The 6860-nt window shown below is 38.3% G+C and overlaps 1 pseudogene; it reads right to left on the bottom strand.

Annotated features, from left to right (window-relative positions):
- Positions 1–5884: 5884 nt before the first annotated feature.
- LOC131041417 (asparagine synthetase [glutamine-hydrolyzing] 2-like) lies at positions 5885–6724 on the bottom strand (annotated as a pseudogene).
- Between the last annotated feature and the right edge of the window lie 136 nt (positions 6725–6860).

Here is a 6860-nt window from a genome sequence, read left to right as displayed (position 1 = left end):
CGAGGCCCAATCCAATGGATTCTCAAGGGAAGTCAAGTTGCTTAAAAAGATCAAAAGATGGGATGAAGAGGTCATAAAAGAAGAAGACTTGTTAGGTCACAAGGATTCCAACAACTTACAAAATTATATTGATATCTTGGAGTTGAAAGTAGATATGATAAATCAATGCAAGGCAAAAGCACTCAAAGAGCATTTGTCTTTCTTGTATCTTCTGGAGCGCTACGAATAATGTGTAGTGGAACTACTGACAAAATGTGGTACAAATCCAATTTAGTCCAAAGCACTCAACTATGAGATGTTCCTCAAGTAGTGGGAAGAGTATACTATTGAATACTTCTCTTCAACTATTGAGTTTGATGTCACAGTCATGGACAAGTACATGCTTTTGATCCTTCGATCCTACCAAGCATTGCAAGTGATTGACAGTTTGGTCGACAAGGTAGACGAAGTGAAAGAAGCCTTGAGGGTCACCAAATTTCAGATTTAGTACATACCATACCCACCATGTGCTTCCATAAACTGCTTCATAGGAAACTACCATGACTACAGGAAGAAAAATAAGTGAGCTAGTAGTTAACAAGGATGCACACTCATGAAGGCGCCACCTTAATGGTGACAACAGCTAGGAGGGTGAACTAAGAGGACACTTTTCATGCATACCACTGCACTTAGAAGATGATTGACTGCTAATATTTGTGTGGTGATAGTTAATTAGAGTTCCAAAGGCAGCGACTTGCATGTCGACTGCATCTCCCATAATTTTGTAACTAGGTTCTAAGCATGTTTTGTTCCTTAGAAATAGGAGGCATTGCACTATAAATGTGATGAATCAGGCCATTTGAAGGGTCCAAAAATTTAAGATTGGAGGCCCTAGTTTAGGATTTTACTCGCAATTCTTTCATTTTCAGCATTTTAATTTTAAGATTTGTTAAACTCTTTCAGTATTTGTGCTCTTTGGTACCATTCTTTTCATAAATAATCAATGCAAGTTGCTATTGTGGATCGCATGTTCCATGATTTATGTTGAGTTGAGTTGGTATTTCTATAATCTGATATCTTCTCTAATTTTGGATAGCATGAATGTTTTGGATATTGTGTTTCATTATATATGCTTGAAGTTGTTTCACGAGCTCCACCTACACATGAGATTGTAGACCTCATATATGGATGGAAGTCTCGTATGTCGCTATCTGATTTGTTATTGATAATATTTGATTATTTTAAGTATTGTCTTTGAATTAACAAGTTTGTATGGTTATTTTTGTTCCCTCTTATCCTTAAATCTTTTGCATTTTGTTTATGAGTGATCCATGTGGGTGTCTTTTGTAACCAACAATACCGCCTTGATTGAACAAGTCATATGAACCCTAAGTTTCCCAAGAATCGTTGTGACCCAACAAACTAGACCTTGGGGAGCATGGATTTTGTAATCCTAGCTCTTTTCAAGAGAGGCGCTATATTCACGAAGCCAGTATGTAGGTGATTCTGAAAGGCCCATCAATAGAAACTAACGCTAGAAGGATGGCCTTCAACAAAAGACAATGAGTAGTTGCAAATAGCTGCAACATGATATAATATGGTGCTTCTAGGAGAAGGTCTCATCCCATTCACACAAACAAACTTGGGTTACGAGCAAGAAGAAATCATCTCAGAATTGTACTCTCTTGCCTAGAATAGTAAGAGGAGCTATGTTGATTGGTTGTGTATGCACAAGGTATTAGACAAAGAATGACAAAAAGGTAGATGCATAGAGGCTGTCACTCAAAGACAATTCATCGTACAAAAAACTGTAAAACATAAGATGTCGCTGAGAGGGGGGGTGAATCAGTGGTTTCCAATCTTAAACCTTTTAATCCTAAATGTGAGTATTGGTTGACATTTCAAAGACCTCAATAATTTTTTGTTTGCTAAACAAGTTTGGAGGTCTTATGGTGATAGAAAGGATTGGAAATCGGTTTGGTTTAGAAAATATCTTAATGGTATTCCCAATATGGTGTCTGTCTTTCATTCCTTCGATATTCTGCATGGTTATTTCATCTCGAATATCATTCTCAAGGCTAAAAAGGTGGCTGAAGTTGGAGCTGGTTGGGTTTTAGGTAAGGGTTCTTGTATCAAATTTTGGGAAGATGTTTGGATTTTTTATGAACCCCTCTGTTTGCACCCTAATCTATTTCCCTTTATCAATATTTGCAAAGCTAGATTTGGTTCTTTTATCTTTGACTACTAGTAGAATCATTCGTGGGTTAAGCTAGAGGAAGTCAATGTTGTCTTTTCTCCAATCCAACGGGCTATGTTGTCCTTGTTTGTTAATCCTTCAGTTGAAGATTGTTTTATTTGGAGGTTAACCTAGGATGGATCTTCTTTTATGGATTCATCTATTAATAGATTGGTTTCTCCCTTGCCCCATCCTTCTATTTGGGCCAAGGCTTGGGTTAAAAATCTCACCCCTAAAGTTAATATTTTCTTTTGCCTTTTGGTCCAAAATAAATTCCTTACTACTTACAACTTCAGTAAGAGAGGATTCTTGATCCCTAGTAGATTTCATTTGTGTCTCAATGTCGAAGAATCTATCTCTCACCTTGTGCTTCACTACCCATTCATATCTAACATTTGGAGTCTGGTCTTGAAGAAATGGAAGATAGCTTGGGTGTTTTCGAATAAAGTGGAAGATTTCTTTGTTCAATGGAAGTGTCCCTCATCCAATTATTTTATCAGAATTATTTGGTCCCTACTATGTCCCTATGTCTCATGGAATGCTTGGAAGGAAATAAACCATAGAATCTTTAGGGAATCTTTTTGTTCAACTGAGATTGTTTTTGACAAAGTGTGTAGAGCAATTAAAGAAAATATGAAGTTAATTTGCAGTGGCATTAACCACCTTCCCTCCACTTCTATGTCTAAGGAGGATAAGAGGATCTTTGTGGAGTGTGCATTAGAGGATGATATTAGCAAAATCAAAGCAAATAAATCTAGAGACAATGTTGTCTGGAGTTACCCCCCAAAGGGATGGGTGAAAGTTAACTTCGATGGGGTAGCTAAGGGGAACCCTAGACCAACTAGAGGGGGGGGAGTGGTTAGAGGTTCTAGAGGGTTTTGTGTGGCTACAGTGGCACTGCCTTTGGGCTCCCAGACCAATCATATAGATGAAGCTATGGCTACTATGGAAAGTCTTATAATCATTGAGAAATTGCAATTTAAAAATGTTTGGATAGAAGGGGATTCCTTAAATATTATCAATTGCCTAAAAGGTTTGGCCAAGCCTTTTTGGAAAATTAAAAATATTATTAGAGCCCTTAAGATTATTGAAGGCTTTTATACTTGTGTTTGTTGTTCACCAAATCTGGTTAACCCAAGTACACCTACAATTGATCTATGAGAAAGCCAATCTAAATCAATGAAAACACTCCAGGGCTTGGACAACATAACATAGGATCCTAATGATCCTCCTGCACTTCAGGTTCTACTAGACCTAGGGAGGGACACCCTTTTGATGCACTAAATCAAACTTATTCACTTACCATGACAGCATCAATAAAGCAAACGAACCATTCCACAATTTTTAATTCTCTACTTACTCCTTCAATCTCACTACAATAAACACTCTTCCAGGCTATTTAACACTGGTATGAACCACAGAGTCACCACCCAAATAAGGAATTGGGGAAAAGTTTGCATACAGCTGCAAGGACTTGCTCACAACTCAGCAATATACATTCATTGTTACTCCTTCATAAAATATAACATGAAATAAAATATCATTCTATAGATCCAAAATAAGGAACATTTTCTTCACCATAAAATTACTTTCAACTCTGTGCAAATCTCAATGGACTGACTAACTGGATGAAATTAGGCAATTTCTATTCAGCTTCCCTAGCAGAGTCGCCATTTTTGTTGTTCACCAAATCTAGTTAACACAAGTACACCTGCAATTGATCTATGAGAAAGCCAATCTCAATCAATGAAAACACTCCAGGGCTTGGACAACATAACATAGGATCCTAATGATCCTCCTACGCTTCAGGTTCTGCTAGACCTAGGGGGGGACACCCTTTTGATGCACTGAATCAAATTTATTCACTCACCATGACAGCATCAATAAAGTAGACGAACCATTCCACAAGCTCAACAAATTAGGTAACACATACAGATTGGCTAGATCTTGTACAAATAATGGGTGAAACAAAGCTTTGTAAGGATAGAACACAAACCCCTAAACATAAAGGGAAATAGATTTTCTTTAAATTTGAATTAATCTAAAAACTATCCCCAAATTTGCAAGACCAATGCCTTGTTCATTGGGCAACAGAGTCACACACAGAACTGCAAATGTGCATCCAGTCACAAATTGATTCTCCTTAAATGATATTCCTGCAGTAATACCTTATACTAATGCATTAATCAATTTATTCACAAAATCATTAGATCTGGGACACAAATTTCATTTATTCATGACTGATTACAGAGTTTAAAACCTTCATTGAAGGATACCCACAAACAATCACACAACCTCCTTGAAATTGACAAATTTCATCCTCCTTGAGGATTGAATTCATAATAATGAAATACATACACAAAGACAATATTGTCGGAAATTACTCATGCCTGACACAAGTAAGGTCTGCAACTAGAAAACAATCTGCTATCTTGTAATGTAAACTTTGTACCCTGAAAAGATCCATAGAATTGTACACGTTTGGGTCAAGAAATTCAGAAAATGGAAGCCATGAAAACTGGAGCACTTCCTCATAGAATTATGGAACCCTTACAATGAGAAGAAAATTGGAATAAGGAGAGGGAAAAGATTAGGTTTCATCAGAACAAGCCAAGTGTCCCCTTTCTCCAATTGAAATTCATTCTCTTCATCTTTCCCATGAAAACTGCTCCCAAAATATCCAAAATTTGTTAAAACTAACTATTTGATTGGATTTTTTATCCTGAGAGCTTTCCGGTGATATATGATACTTGGCATTTTGAGCAAAAATGGACCTTTGGGTGAATTAATTCTGAATATGCCTCTGTCATTTAAATTTTTCCAATTTTTTATATAGTTTACACTATGTAATTAACTTTGGTTTTTCACCCATTTTAACTCCTGACATCCTGCCACGTGGTGACCTGCGATTCGTTGATGGGATCCACTAGGTGCCACCTCGGATGACACCTCATCCATCCACCATGTGTTGGCCACCTATCTACCACATCATCACCACCTATGCGCCAAGTCAATGACACCTCAGCGGGACCCGAACTACAATCTATCTTTCACCATTTCACGATGGCTAACTAGTGCGCACCTTTCCTTCATGAAGTCATGACAGACGTTGGATCCTCTGAACTTGCTCACTCTTTAACGTTCATTTTCAGCACATTCTTTTCGCTATTTTGTGAAGGGTATTTGGCGTGCATCTTCTCTTCATGAATCCACGCACACTGTCCGATCTCCTCAATTTGCTCGCTGGTTAATCTACTCCTTCTTTGCAAAATTTGTCTGCCTCTGGATCAATGCCTGCGTGGGGTCCACTTGTCACCATTTGTCAGCCCTATCAGTCACCTCGGGAAGCACACCCACACGCGCGGGGTCCGCTTGGGTGCCTAATCGGCACCATCCGTCAAAAGCCTCAAAATTTTGACACTTTACTTATGTGGAGTTTTACATATAAATATCAAAAAGTTACATTGCCCAGCCAATGTGGGATTAATGCTCAAAGCCTGGGACTGCACTTTCTAAGCTTTTCCTTAGTGTTTTAATGGCGGCCTTTCTCATCCACCACACACAAGGGGTTTAGCGTCAATCCTTCACACTCCACCTCACATGCAGCTACATCACACGGAGGGAGGGATTGATTGGCATCCAATTGCCAATCTTTTCATTTTACCTGAGTCAACTTGCATTTGTAATCTGTATAGTTGCATGCTCTTTAAGGCCATCTATCCAATTATAACCAACTCTATCACTGAATTGCTCCTTTTGTCTATACAAGATATGCTTTAGGAGAAAAGGATTCTCCTCATCATCAAAAGCTTTGTGAAGAATCCATTTTTCAATTTGCCCAATATCAAGTCTCACCATCTTCTACTACGGATCTACTTCCATTACAACATTAATAAAATCTTTATCTAGAAAAGGCACACAGACTTCCACACCCCATGTTGATGTTGCCTTATTTGCCCTCAGGCAATCATACAGATGAAGGGATTTGATCTTATAACATGTTTTGCGGTGGAACTCTTCTTTACTTGGAGCCTTGTGGAAAAACAAATAGCCTCCAAATATTTCATCTACTCCTTCCCCAAAGAGAACCATTTTTACGCCAAGAGACTTAATTTTGTGAGCCATTAAGAACATGGGCGTGCTTTCTCTCACAGTGGTGACCTCAAATGTTTCAATGTGATAGATGACATCCTCAATAGCATCAATACCATTTTGTTCTGCATAGAAAATTAAATTCATGATGTATGGTGCCCAGAAATTGGGCAACTTCTTTTGCAGCCATTAAATCAGGGGAATCCTTTAAACCGATGGAGAAGGAATGGAGCTTTTCTCCTCACTGTTTAGCAACATTGGCCTCTTTCAAATGATGAACACCAACTGCGGCAACTAACGATGAGTCTAGGCCCCTTGCTCAAATGCTTGCCGAAGCTTCAAGGGGTAATAGGGAGTATATGGTATTTCTTTTGAATTCCATGGAGGGTTATACCATCTTTGTATGCTACCAGCCATTATTGCATTTTCTTATAATTTCATGTGGCCTCCCAATATACCATGCTTCCTATAGGAGAGGAGTTGATTTCACAATTCATTTGAAAGTCTCTGCAGCCTATGACAACGTTTCATGTAAAGAGGATGTTAGCAAAGT

Source organism: Cryptomeria japonica, chromosome 11 (genome assembly GCF_030272615.1).
Source record: "Cryptomeria japonica chromosome 11, Sugi_1.0, whole genome shotgun sequence".
NCBI classification, from domain to species: Eukaryota; Viridiplantae; Streptophyta; class Pinopsida; order Cupressales; family Cupressaceae; genus Cryptomeria; species Cryptomeria japonica.
Note: the sequence above shows the minus strand (reverse complement) of the source record. Positions and strands in the feature narration are given on the sequence as shown.